At 31.2% G+C, this 15480-nt stretch overlaps 1 long non-coding RNA gene across 3 annotated transcripts; it reads left to right on the forward strand.

Annotated features, from left to right (window-relative positions):
- Nucleotides 1-3795: 3795 nt before the first annotated feature.
- On the forward strand, nucleotides 3796-8006 carry LOC122197416 (uncharacterized). Of its 3 annotated transcripts, none has more exons than XR_008231957.1 (2): nucleotides 3796-7114; nucleotides 7253-8006. It is a non-coding gene; the product is annotated as an uncharacterized LOC122197416 (long non-coding RNA). The 3 variants fall into 3 exon arrangements; XR_008231958.1 differs by having other exon boundaries at nucleotides 3796-6795; nucleotides 7048-8006; XR_008231956.1 differs by having other exon boundaries at nucleotides 3796-6795.
- Nucleotides 8007-15480: the final 7474 nt, after the last annotated feature.

Below are 15480 nucleotides of genomic sequence, written 5' to 3' on the forward strand. Positions count from 1 at the left end.
AAATTAGCTCGGTACTCTCGATCTTACGAATCACCTAATCAATGTGTCGGTTAACCACACACGCTCCATTGATCTATGAAAAACATCAAGCTACCCATTGCCATCCTTCATTGGTCCCACATTAGTGTGGCGGTTAACCAGACACGCTCCACTAATCGACCAATAAGGGTGCAATGTGCAATTTCATGGATTAGCACCAACTCCACATTTTTTCTAAAGTAACTAAGATTTGGGAATTTATAAAAGTGTTTAGTTACTTTGTTTTTCATTATACTTATAATGGAAGGCTGTGTCATATCCTACTCGTTCGACTAACGACCCTCCACTATTCAAGATTTCGGTGGGTAAGAGTGGATACCCATTCAATCGCTATTTTATAGGCAATTTCCTTTTACACCCCTTATAGACCAGCTTCGTGAATGAGGCCTACTAACGGTAAGACTGGCTCTTTACTTATACATATATAATATATTAGACTTTTAATTTTATATAGTATAAGGGTGTATTATAAACTTTTAAAATATTAGGGTTTTTTTTTTAATTTTAAAATTTTCAAAAATTAAAGCCATTTAATTTAAAATCTTAAAATTTAAAAAACCTTTGATTTAATAATTATTCATAAATTAACGGATTAGTTAAATTATTAAATCAAATAAGGATTACCAATTTAAATTAAACATATTAACTTAATTTAATACTTTATCCATGGATTTCGAAATTTAGGTAGGGATATCTTTAATTATCTAATTAAACAATTTAAAAGATAATTACCAAAAATAACAACCTGCTAACTTATTCATTAGATCTCGAAATCTTCTACTTGGAGTGGATGGCAATGCTTTCAACCTTGCCACAAAATCAAAAAACCCTAGGGTTAGCAAACCCTAGGTTTCGACTCCAAGGTGGCCAAGGGAAAGGGTTTGAAAACCCTTAGGGATTTTCGAAAAATAGGGTTCTTAAACCCTAATTTGCGAAAATTTAAAGGCATTAGGGTTTAATAGCTATAAACGCTAATTTTGTCTAGTTCAATCAATTGTACCAAATCTAATTGAAAACAAAAAACATACACTCTGATACCACTGATGGGTCTTATACAAAACAAACAATCCTATGTGTGTATGTAACCCTAATTTGAGGAACTATGTTTTCACTATTAAACATACAAGCATTGAACACAAAAATTAGAAACCCTAGGAGGCGCATGTAATTTTCGAAATTAACGTATAATTAGAGTTGGATACATACATTTTTTGTTATATTGTAATAACAATCAAATCCTTGGAGATCTTGAACTTTGGTTGCAAACGCCACAAGTGTCGCACCTCTAATGACTCACAAACAAACCTAGCAACCAAGGATTGCTATGAAGAGAGAAGGGAAGTGGAAAATCTGTCCCTAGCCTCTCTTGGAGTGCCCTTCCATGAAATCCAACCGTATAGGGGTTTATATAGGTGATAAGGAAGGTTTAGGATAAGGCAGATGTATCTTAGATAACTCTAATCGCTCAACTTCCTCCCTAAGGCTTCCAAGGCACCCTTAGAGCCCAAGGAAACCCTAGGGCACTCTAGATTTCGTTCCATCCCTCTAAAAGAGGTTCTAGAATGCTCAATGCTCAACTTTTGAACATTTTCACCTTTAGTCCATGCAGTTTCAATTAATTCCTTTAATCCCAAAATTAATTCCAAATTAATTTCTGATTAAATATTAATTAAACAATATGATTTTAATTAATATATTATATCCATAATACATTAGTAAATTAATTTAGTAACCAAATAATAAATTAATAAATCATTCTTCTCTCTCCAACAATAATCATATTCAATTGCCAGGTTTGAAGGCAACCCAAAAGGACATTGCTACTATCAATTCAACTACATACCAATTATTGTTATTGGCTTAGACACCTAATCCAACAATTATAGTATCCAACTTTTTTTTCATTTTTCTTTTATAGCTTTGCACTTTCCAAAAATTACCAAAATACAAAATACCAACATATCATTATAGCATTTACTTTCCATTATAGCATTGTACTATATACTAAACAAACAATTACCAACATATCATTATAGCATCATACTTTTTTTTCTTTTCATTTTTCCATTATAGAATTATACTTTTCAACTTAAGGTTTACGTCCAATGCCTCTGATATGTCCCCATCAAACACCCAATACTCATTCAAAACAATTTTTTATATCACTTGATGCTTGACCGCTTGCTTCAGAAGAAGCTTGGGTTTGTTGATTGATGTCTTAGAGTAAAACCATCTGTATATTCAAAAGATAATAAACACTATATAAATTAGATTACTAAATATTCGTTGACGATATAAACACTTATATGAAAATACAAATTATTGTTGGTCGACTGCATGACTACTAAATACCCCTTGGCGTTTAGTATTAGCCTTACAAAATGCTTTGATTCGAGTGATATCCTATTTAACATTAAAAATTAGATTAATTATACTTTAAGTAAATAGTTGAATATATCATAGCTTCTTTGAAACGGACATTGCTATACGAGTACAATCCTCCTCTATTTACAACTTGTTGTTTTGCACAGACTTCTTTGTTTGACGCCGAATGCTTTAAAACTCTGGCATTTGAAAATGTTCGACTGCCTATACCGCTAAACGTAGTTGTCGTTCGTAAAGGGGTCGCTGCTAATACTTGTTATTCTTATAGTGTAGCTTAACAATTGTATAATATTTTCTTCTTTTATGTGTACGTCAATGTCTTATCCTTCTATTTTAACTATTATAGAAAGGATGCAAGTGAGTCCATTTGACTTGGATTTTTATGAAGGTCCATTCGAAGCAATAAAAATTTAAATCATTACTTTTTATTTTAAAAATCAATTATACCGTCATCAATGTAAGACATACATATTTCAGTGAAGTCTGAATCATAATGAAGACATCAGAAAGCTACAATATGAAGAACAAGTATTTTTTTGTGATAGTGAAATTCGGAGAATAGTTCTTTATTCTTTGATGTGTCTAGCATAAATTATCTTATATGCTCCTAATGTTTTGTATATATTAGTATTAGAATGTCGTTGAGGTTTCACATGTCATAACCAACATGTCTTTTTATGACTAGTTTAGTTATGTATCCTTATTTTATGTATATACTAGTAAAAATGTAAAGGTCGTGCTCAACACGACCCACATACACTTTTTTTAGGTTGTCGTAAAAATATGTAAACCATTATTATTTGACGATTCTTTAGAAAGTTGTAAAAATGACTAAACGGTTATCACTAGTGTTTAGCATGTAAGTAATAGACATGTATACGTATCCACCCGACACAACATTTTAAAAGATAAAATTATAATGTTATTTTATAAAGTAAAATATTTTGATACAAACTTTCTTGAAAGCACAAGAGTTTTGGAGAATGGCTCATCGACTATAAAAGTCATGGTTATATGTTATACTATTGGTATCAAAGAATCTGGATATGATATCATGTTTGCCTCATGGAGGTTTTGTTAAATGTGACTTGAACATTTTGGCTACTCTCATGGAGAATTTTGATTCAATGGAGCACTTAGAACTCGATGGAGCACTTAAAGTTTAATGGAGCGTCTGAGAATGAAAGGGAATGGATCATCTAAGATAAGAACAAATCATCTGATAAAGGAACGGAGTACATGAGAAAGGAATAGAGCATGTGAAAAAGGAATGGAGCATCTTTTGATGCTCCATGATTAAGATGCACCACTTGGAGAATGGATGTGCCATTTGGGAAGCATGTGTTGTTGATGCTCTTGTGATGTGTGTTGTTGATGCTCTTGTGATGTATCTCAAGGATGAAGGTTCAAGAAAGTGATTGGTTGACACCTTTCATAGGCCTATGGCTTAATGGGTTTCGCCCATTAGTGTTTTAGGTTTGATTCCTAGTCTATAAATAGGGATGTTCACTAGCCATTTTTTTGTGTCTTGAATTGTAGAGAGAAGGAAAAACAAATAAATTTTGTGTCTTGTGTACTTTTGGTTTCGTTTTTTAACTATATTACTTACTAACAAATGGTATTAGAGTTGCGGTTAGTGTTCTTTTGATTGAAGATGTCAACTCTTAAGTTTGATTTGTAGAAGTTCAATGGTTCCAACGACTTCACTTTATGGAAAAAGGAGATGAAGACTCGTCTGGTTCAATATGGTACGCCCTCCATGACTACACTTAGGGATCCTTCTTTTAAGAACATTCTCAGTGTACACGGTAATTGGGTTATCAAGTTCTACTACAAAGGTAAATACAATATATTTACATGCAATGATGATGATGATGATGATGATGATGATGATGTGTGTGTGTGTGTGTGTATATATATATATATATATATATATATATATATATATATATATATATATATATATATCATCTTCTTTATCTTATAAAGCTAGTCTACATATAAAGGAAACATTTATAAGAAAACACTTTTCGTTTCACCACATTAATTTGAAACTCCCATTCATTTTTCGTTAACCACATTCATTTGAAACTCCCATAAATTTTCAATTTCTTTCTAATAATAAATTTAAGTTAGTTAATAAGGTTAAATAAATATCAAACCTAAATTATAATCATATATAAACTAAATTTCAATATTAAAATAATATTTTTGCTTCCACTTATAAAGTTATGCTTTTTAAGTTCCAACATATTATACTTAATTTATTAGTTTTAGTATATTGATGGATGTAAACCATTATCATTTTAAAGATACAATTTTGGACTGATTTATATAAAATACTTAAATTGTTAATTTAAATATAACATTACAGGGTTAACTTAAATATAAATTTTTGTTTAAATTAAACAACCCATAAAATATTTTGTAAATAGTTAAAAGTGATAAATTATAGTGTCTTTCAAATAATAATTAAAAGTTGGTTAATAAGGTTAAATAAATATCAAACCTAAAGTTTGATCATAAATAAATTAAATTTCAATTTTAAAATAATATCTGATAATTTGTAGTGATAAATGCATAAACTAAATTGTAATCTCAATTTATCTAAAATATTTTTTAAAGATATTTTTATAATCGTTAAAAGTTTTCACATAATCAGCTTAAAATAACTTACAATAACAATAGCTAAAAATAACTCTATATAAATAATTATATTGTTACCTTTAAAATAAAAAAACAATATTTCATGTTTTAAATAATTATAATGATAGAAATTAGAACATTAAGCAAATAAGTTTTAAAAAATTAATTTACAATAACAACTATAAATAACACTAAACCATATGTTATATTTAATTTTATTTAGGTGTAGCTCGCAGGTAGAAGTCATTTAAATGACTGAGATTATGTAGTTATAATACGTGTATATATTATCATATAATTCAAAATAATCAAGAATATATTAACTTAGTATACAAATTATTATATCAAATTTAACAACGTTATTATTATATTTTAAAAAAGCATATATTTGTAAAGACTTCAACTATATAGGTTTTTCTGCATAATGCGCGGGCATTCGCCTAGTATACTTATAAAGGAAACATTTTTCATTTCACCATATTCATTTGAAACCCCCATGCATTTTTTTTCACCACATTCATTTGAAACTTTCATGACTTTTCAATTTCTTTCAAATAATAATTATAAGTTGGTTAATAAGGTTAAATAAATATCAACTCTAAAGTGTAATCATATATAAACTAAATTTCAATATTAAAATAATATATTTGCATTTACTTATAAAGTTATGTTTCTTAACTTTTAACTTATTATACTCTATTTATTATTTTTACTATATTATTGGATGTAAACAATTATCATTTTAAAGATACCATTATGGAACAATTTTGTAGAAGTCGAATTTAGTTGTGATGTGTCGAATGTCATTTTAATGTTTCATTAGTTTGTAACTTTATTACAAGGGCACATTTGTTGCGAAGCTTAATAGAATAGCCCTTTGTATTTTTTTTTTGCTTTCATCTTTCCTATAAATAGGGAAGTGTACTAGAGTAGATAAGGACTTTCGCTTTGCTCATTCGGGTAAACTTGTCTATTCTCTTTGTACTCATTGAAAGCTAATCAGAGCCAAACATATTATATTTACTTCTTGGGTTCATCAATCATTCTATACTCTGATCTTATATATATGTATATATATATATATATATATATATATATATATATATATATATATATATATATATATAAATATATACCTCCTCTAATAAACAAAACCGTAATATGCCACATGTCCCTCTTCTACCTATCTACTTTGCCACGTGGCATCCTTTCATGCACCCTTTGATTTATTCCTAGATATAAGACCTTCTGGTTCTATTAATCTATCCCTTAATCGAGGTATTACTATCATTTACGCTGGATTATTATGGTAACAACTCTATCAATTCAATATATTCCATGACAAATTAGCATTTAATCTTCTCCAATTTTGTAATCAATCGGTTCATATATGCATCCTGTATTATATATATTCCTCAATGACTAATCATTCTCGATTCTTGATTCAAGCTTAGTAGGGTATCATTCTTCTTCTTCTAACTTTGTTTTTAACTATAAACCTGATCAAAAATGACATCGATTTCAAATATGACATGTGCAAGTAATGGAAATTTGATATCTTGATTCTACAAAGTCTTAAAATGCCTTCAAGTTTGTTGGATTGTGAGTCATGTTACTATGTAACTGCATATATTTCTCATATTTTTTAGATAAGGAAGAACTCAAGCAATTTTGTAGAACTTGATGAGCTTCTAATGTTGCCCATCAAAATTCGAGATTAACAAGGTTCTCTTCTCTTCTCTGTCTCACGTATCTTACATACCAAGTCCTCATAGAAGTTTTTTTCTACATATGTTTTTGGGGTCTCTTAGTAGATAACACATGCCTATATGCTAAAGATTTGAACAAAAATCTTTTTTTCAAGTATAACTTTTAGTTTTTATGTTTATAGATTAATTGTTTGATGAAATGTCTTAGTAAATTAAAAGTCATTTTTATTTGAATGAATAATAAATAAGTTCTTATTGGGGAAAAAAGTTGCAGGTTGGCATACCTTTCTTCAGATTAACTATTATTATGATATTTAAATGTCTTTGCAATCTTGGTAAGTAACACAAGATTTTAGTTATGTTCATATAAAATGATTAAGCATTCCAAAGTTGTGTTTGATCTACTTTCTGAATGAACATAGCTTTCTATTTGGCCAAATACTGATTCAGATTGTGGGTTGGCTTGGTTTCAGCTGGAGGATCAAACCTCAAGCAATGATATATGCAGACTGGGATGTTATACAACAAGTTAAAAATGAAGAGTATGAAAAGAAAATATGTCAACTTGATCTTGCTTCCTCCTTTAGCATGTTTAAAAGGAATATGTGACATTTTTAGAAATTTAAACCATAATCCTAGCTATCTTACGATATTTGTATTAAAAAATTGGACAAAAATTGTCAGATCTTATGGTTGGATAGAATGGGCGGGATAAAAACTCACCTTACAAATGATAATTGCCGAAGAAAAAAAAATATTTTTTTGTTAACTCTATTTTTAGTACTTGTTATTTTTAATGATTAGTTTAGTTGGATATGACTATTTAAAGTCACGTTAGTTATTTTTGTATATTTTTTAGCATTAGGTGTATTTTTGTCATAGAAATCATGGCCATAAAAGACGTCAATTTTGTGGAACTTATATACTCGATTACTTTTAGAAATCATGGCCTAGTTCTTTGTAGAGGTTTCTATTTTTTGGAGCTTTGTTGTTGTGTTTAATCATCATAAAATTTTCATCCGATGGTGCTCTAATTTCTAGACTTTCATCTTTGGTCTGATTATTTTGTCCATTTTACACGTATGGAATCGTTTTTTCTTGCTATGTTTAGTTTAGGAGCTCTTATTGGTGTTATTTGAATACAACGAGGTTGTCTCATGTTTAAATGGGAGGTTCATTTTTATAATGTATGGTCATTCTAAAAATAAAAATTACACTTAAAATTTTGGGTGTTATAGCATCTTACTTTCTATTCTTCATATCGATGCTTTCACTACAAGGATCGTATTCTATGCAAACGACAATTTTGAGCTCTGTCCAGACGACTTGTCGTCGGTAAAGCCTATAGAGACAACATTTGGTCTGTAAAAAGTCGTCGGTATAGGTCCGTCGCTAAAAGTTGAAAATGTCGTTGGTATAGCATACTCTGTCCAGACGACAAGTCGTCTGGAAAGGGTCGTCGGGATTGATTTTCGAGGAAATTAGAAAAAGTTTTATTCGCACCCTATAGAGACGACTTGTCGTTGGTAAAAGTGTGACGCTATAGAGACGATATGTAGTTTGGATAAGTGAGAGCTATAGAGAAGACTTGTCGTCGGTAAAAGTGTGACGCTATAGAGACGATATGTCATTTGGATAAGTTAGAGCTATAGAGACGACTTGTCGTTTTGAAAAATGAAAACCGTTTTTACAGTTGGAAAGCTATACTGACGACATGTCGTCTCTATAGCCATTTTCTTTATATATCATCCACTAGTTTTGTTATATATACCATTTAAAACAAATCCACAAGGGATATTTTCATAATAACATAAACATAAGATAACATATGATTAAAATCCAAAAGCACTTAATAAACATAACATACCATTCAAATTCTACTACATAACAAAATAACAAAAAAAAACAAGTTTTTAACAAACATTGTTCTCATTACCGTTCTAGTTTTCCTCCTACTCATCATCATCAACATCATCAAACAAAATAACAAAAAAAAAAAGCAAGTTTTTAACAAACATTGTTGTCATTACCATTCTAGTTCTCCTCCTCCTCATCATCATCATCATCATGATCATCATCATCATCATCACCACCATCACCAACATCATCATCATCATCCTCCGCGAGTTCATTTGATGTTTCGGGGTTATTTTGTGGAACCATATTGGGATTAAACTGGAATTGTGGCTTTGGTTGTGGTTGGAAGTTTGGAATGAAAGACGTGAAAGTGTTATTAAACATTTGGTTCATTTGTTGCATTTGTTGCTGCATGAAATGAATTTGTTGGGATAATACAGCAACTTGGGGATTATCTGAAGATTGGGATGTGGAAGCTTTGGAACGCTTGGTATGTTCATTTGGAAATAAATTATTGTTGATGCTTGGTTTCCTTCCAATTCCGTGAATATGCCCACGTCTCTCACCGAGGGCACGAGCGAGGCATTGTTCTTCATTTAACTTTTCGTTCTCCCCGAGTTGTGATTGCGTCACCATCTTCTCTCGTTGAATGTTTTCCTAAGATAAAGAAAACAATAAAAGTATATTAATTAAAAAAATAACTAAATTTATACACTAAAATAATAATATTATACCTTAAACTAACTAAAATAATAATAACATATTTATCAAACAACTTATTAACTTTTTTTATTACTTACCCAAACTACTTCTGCTTGTGGTGTACACCATCCCCGACTTTCTTTAAATCACATCTGTCTCCAGCCGTTGATATGTTGCGGGTCTTCTCCACTTTCTCTCTATAATAAGCCAAAAACAATTAATATATTTACATAAATGTTAATAAACTTTTTATAAAATACAAATAAATTGAGTTACCTCCTCATGTCGTATGTTTGCATATGTTCTACTTCCATGAGAACTCGTAATTTGAAGTTTGGACCTGCTTTCTTTACCTTCTTTGCACTGCTTCTTATAACCCTCATCCAAAAAAAGAAGATCGATCATGTTATTCCAAGCTTCCTCATCCATATCATCCGGTGGAGTTTGTCTTGCACCTTCCACATCATCATATCCACCAACACTATCAAAATAATCTTTCATTTCATGTTTGTGCTGTTTATAAGCTCTTTGGCAGTCGCCCTGTACAGTCCCTCGAACGGCTTCCCACAGATTTGTACCCCGATACATATCAAAATCAAAATATGTCTGCAATAAAAAAAACAAATTTAATTAGTAAAAAAACATTTAAAAAGTATAAAATTTTTCACATATAAAAAGTATTTTGTACTTACTTCAATTTCAGGATACATAGCTTCATAGTAATGGAATGGAACATGTCTCCAATTCCTATAATGGAGTGGTACATGATTTGCTACAAAGTTTGAGATAAACCTTGTCAACATTTTGCCATTTGTATTTATGAATCTATAGGTCCCCCCGACGCTATCAATTTCCACAGGTAAAGGTTGACCGTTGTGCTTGAACTCTTTTCGCATATTTAAGCATCTTCCTTTTCCACGCCGACGCGTCGAGTTTGCTACATTGACACATAGAACTAAAAATTTAGAAATTTAAAACTTTAAAAATATATCCAATATGTTTAAGAAATTCATGTAACTTACAAGATTGACAACCCGTCGGTATCTTGCCTGCACGCTCATGTGGAGGTCGTTCCCCGCCGTCTCCTCCATGCCCCCTCGCAACATGTGTAGCCATCTGTTTAATAAATATTAGAAAATATACTAAACGTACTTTTAAAAAATAATAATAAACAGTTTTAAGCAATCAAAATGTATAACAACCGTAACATACCATCAATCAGAATCATCACTAGAACAATATACATGTACAACATCATCATTAATAAATTCGTCATCGTTTATGAAATCGTCATCATTATCTGAAGAGTACGTATCACCACCATCATCATCATTAAAGAAAATATAATCGTTTATAGTAGGAGCCACACTTGATTCATCATCATCATTATTATCTAAAAATTACATATCATCACCGTCAACGGAGTATGTATCATCATCATCATCACCTAAATCGACAGCCAAGGGAAAATCATTTGATCGAGTTTCAGTCACCACATCTATCTCATTAACACCGATACTTGGATGATCCCAAAGTTTTCGATGATGAACATCTTCCACAACTCTCCAATTACTGTTTCGAGTAGGATCTTGGAGATAAAACACTTGTTTAGCTTGAGTGGCTAAGATGTATTGTTGATCGTCATACCATGTTTTACCGACATACCATTCATGACTGGTATCGATAACAACCATATTCTTTTTACTAATTAAACATCCATTATCTAATGACGCATTGAACCATTTACCACGAAAAAGTACAACTGAATAACCATGTAAATATTGCAACTCTATGATGTCCACCAATTGACCATAGAATGGTGTACCGTCTACTCCTAATGTAAGAATGCCACTATTTTGAGTAGTACGTTGGAGATCACGGCTAAGTACAACAAATCGAACACCATTTACTATGCAATCAGTGTATGAAGTTGCATCTAACGAACCATGTGCCAACGCCTTTAATTCGTTAGTACAGTCCGAAGGTGATTCTCTTTCGAGGCGATAAATCAATAAGGAAATATAATATTGTACATTTAAGTAATAATATAAATTAGTTTTATATTATAAATTAGAATATAAGGTATTTACCTTTCTTTTGAACCATGGAGCAAATTCTATTTTCAAATCACTTTCAGGCGATTCTGATTTGAATTCGCTGGATGTGAGACAAAACAATTAGAATATTTTGAAGATATGATAACACTATTGAAAAAGTAGTTAATAGATCACAAAACTTACGATATGTAACCTTTCAGCTCATCCTCATCACAATTGTTTAGTACAAACCAATGTAATGATTTTTTGGCATCTTTACAAAGTTCGGCGAGCTACTTGGTGGACATCGGTCGACATTGTGATGAGAACACAGTAAATTGCCTTTTTGGAAGGCCAGGATCCTCATTTCTATCAACACGATTGAATTTGGTTTGCATACCCTCAAGATACATAGAGCAGAATGTCAAAGCTTCGTCTGCAACATAACCCTCTGCTATTGAGCCTTCTGGCTTGGCTTTGTTTCTGACATAATTTTTAAGTTTTTTCATGTATCTTTCAAAAGGATACATCCATCTCATGTGTACAGGCCCTCCAAAAATGGCTTCTTTAGGTAAATGAAGAATAAGATGAATCATGATGTCAAAAAATGCTGGAGGATATATCAACTCAATATTGCATAAAATCTTCACCACTTCTTTTATGGCATTTCTCATGTCGTTAACATCTAATGACCGTGCACAAATTTTTTTGAAGAATGTACACAAGTAAATGATTGTTGTTGAAACATTTTCTGGGAGAAATGCTTGAACCCCTATAGGCAGCAATCGTTGCATGAGGATGTGATGATCGTGAGACTTTAGCCCAACCAAATTTGATGATGTATCATTCACCTTCTTATTAAAGTTCGATCCAAAACCATCCGGTAGCCTCACTCCTTTAATGAATTGACAGAATCGGTGTCGATCAATTGGTTTAAAAGAGTAATCAGCATGTGGTAGTATTATTTTCTTCTTGTTGTCTTCCTTACTATTATTGACTTTCTTCCTCTTGTTAACTTTCTCTTTTGGCCACTGATGTGGCCGAATGCCCATATTTTTCAAGTCTTCTCTTGCCTCTTTTTTGTCTTTGGTTTTTTCATTCATAAATGCAATATTTACAAAACTCTCATCCACATTTTCCTCCACATGCATAAAATATATATTGTGTTTTAGCTCGAGGGAAGACCAATACTCAAGCTCAAAAAAGATACTACGTTTCGTCCAATTCAACTCTTTTTTTCTTGTTTCATCATTGCACTTTCTTGTTGCACCCCCATGCTCAGGATGTTTCCCTGGAATACGATCAGGGAGACAAGCCAATTGCTTTAATATAGCTGTATTGCTAAATCGTCTTGCATGTGGCCTTCTCTCAGGTTGACCATTAAACAATAAAACTTTGCCTCCACTTATGGTTCATATGCAAGAATCGTCTATGACCAACATAAGACATCTTGTTGGTGACATGAATTGAAGATGTGTCTGCGTTACAAGTAGGGCATGCTAAATAACCTTGACCGCTCCATCCAGACAAACTTCCATGCGCTGGAAAATCATTGATAGTCCATAACAACATCGCACGCATGTTGAATACGGTGTTGGTTGACGCATCTCTCATTTGGACTCCTTCAGACCACAACATTTTCAACTCATCCACCAAAGGCCTCAAGAAAACATCAATGTCCTTTGATGGTGATTTAGGGCCAGGAATCAGCAAAGTTAGCATGAAAGAAGAATATTTCATACATATCCATGGTGGTGTATTGTAGGTAGTTAATATAACCGGCCAAGTGCTATAAGTACTATTAAAGTTGTCGAATGGATTAAATCCATCAGCAGCCAAACCTAGACGAACATTTCTAGGTTCTTTAGCAAACTCTGGATATCTTTGATCAAAATCTTGCCATGACTTCCCATCAACCGGATGATACATCATACCATCTATTGAGCATCCAGTATTATGCCAACTCATATCTTTAGCTGTGAATCTGGAGCTATACATTCGTAGAAGTCTTGGAGTCAAAGGAAAGTATCGCAACACTTTTTGTGGTACTTTCTTCCCCTTTGTAGTTGTGTCCACCCATCTACTCTCCTTACAAATCGGGCAATTCTGCATGGAACCGTTCTCCTTCCAAAACAAAGAACAATCATTTTTGCAAGCGTGGATCGATTGATATCCTAACCCTATCTTTGTCAACTTCTTTATAGCTTCATAGTGTGAAGCTGGAATCTTGCTCTTCGGGAAAGCAGCTCTTAGTGACTCTACAAGTTGATCAAACGAACTATTTGTCCATCTATTGATCACTTTAATATGCAACAGCTTTGCCAAAAAGTTTAAGGCAGACATATCGCTACATTCAGGGTACAACTTGGTATTGAGCTCCTCAAACAAATCATCAAATTCCGGGTCTATACCTCGCCCCTCCTCGTCTATATTTTCTTCATTTGTATTTTGTTCCGCCATAACTTCATCAATTACATCAAACATCTCATTACTTGTGGGTGTGTTTACTGGAATGTTTGTTCTTGGAGTCGAATTGTAGCTTAAATCCGAAGAACCGACATGTTTCTCATGGTGATGAATCCACGTAGTATATGTTTCTAGAAACCTAATGTCATGTAAGTGGGCATAAACCGTAGGCAAAACATGTCGATACGAATTCACACACGTTTTGCACGGGCACCGCACTTTGCCTTTGGAGTTGACATGTTTCTCAGCAATCTTCATAAAGTTTTTAAGACCTTCCAAGTATTTTGAAGACATTCGGTTCTCTCTAATCCAACTCTTATCGATCGTCATTGTTTTTTCATTATTAAAAATTATATTATATATATAGTTATCGAAAGTTAGATTGTATTTAGGCTATATAAATAAATAAATATATACCTGAGAAAAGATAGAGTATTCACAAGTATATAAAAATATATGTACTCGAAAAGTAAAAATCAGACGGATTGGATAGAGTATTCACAATGGTTATGCAGAAGAAACTTAAACTAAAAATCAACGATTCAATGTGTTTTAATAAGAAAATCATATCAATTTGATTTTATAATTTATTTTATTTTATTTTAATATTAATATTAATTTGATTTTAAAACTAATTTAATTTGATTTTATAATTAATTTGATTTTGTTTTAAACCATATATAGTTTACCCTTAAGTTTTTTTAGAGTTTCTAGTTGTTTCAATTATATCATTGTAGTTTTTTCCTTTATTTTTCTTATTCATTTTTATATTTATATATGGTTTTATAATTAATTTGATTTTGTTTTAAACTAATATTAATTTGATTTTAAAACTAATTTAATTTGATTTTACAATTAATTTAATATTTTGTTTTTATTGATTTTTTTTTAAAAACTAAATCACATTTACTTGCTAGTTCTATATCACATTTACTTTATAATTACTTTACAATTACTAAAAGTACGTAGCTATTAATAACCTAATTAAGCTAAAGTCGTAATGACCAACATTAAGTCACTAACAAAATTAAACACTCAAATTGTGAAGTTTGCTTGCTAGTTCTATAAGGTTGCACATAAACTAAAATTGTGAAGATGATTCCATGAATTTCTTTAGATAAGTATTGTTTTTTATGTATTAAGTCAAAATATAATGTCTATATATAGTTTACCCTTAAGTTTTTTTTAGGGTTTCTAGTTGTTTCAATTATATCATTGTATTTTTTTCCTTTATTTTTCTTATTCATTTTTATATTTATATATGGTTGACATTGTTGCATGCTCTTTGTTAGTGCTTTCACAAATTGTATGTCTATGTAGTTTAAGATTTTTTGGCACTATTGGGAAACTAAATTAATGAGTGTGATTGGGTTCTTATCACACTAATGCACTAAAATTATCATCTAATGCACTATTAGGAAACTAAATTAATGAGTGTGATTGGGTTCTTATCACACTAATGCACTAAAATTATCATCATTTAAAACCATTCATATCAATGCAATTCAAAGTGGTCCTTATGTTATATATATATATATATATATATATATATATATATATATATATATATATAATATTTAGATATAACTATCCCTTGAAGCACATCTAATCCACTAAAATTATCATCATTTAAAACCATT

The sequence above is a fragment of the Lactuca sativa genome, chromosome 4, assembly GCF_002870075.4.
Source record: "Lactuca sativa cultivar Salinas chromosome 4, Lsat_Salinas_v11, whole genome shotgun sequence".
NCBI classification, from domain to species: domain Eukaryota; kingdom Viridiplantae; phylum Streptophyta; class Magnoliopsida; order Asterales; family Asteraceae; genus Lactuca; species Lactuca sativa.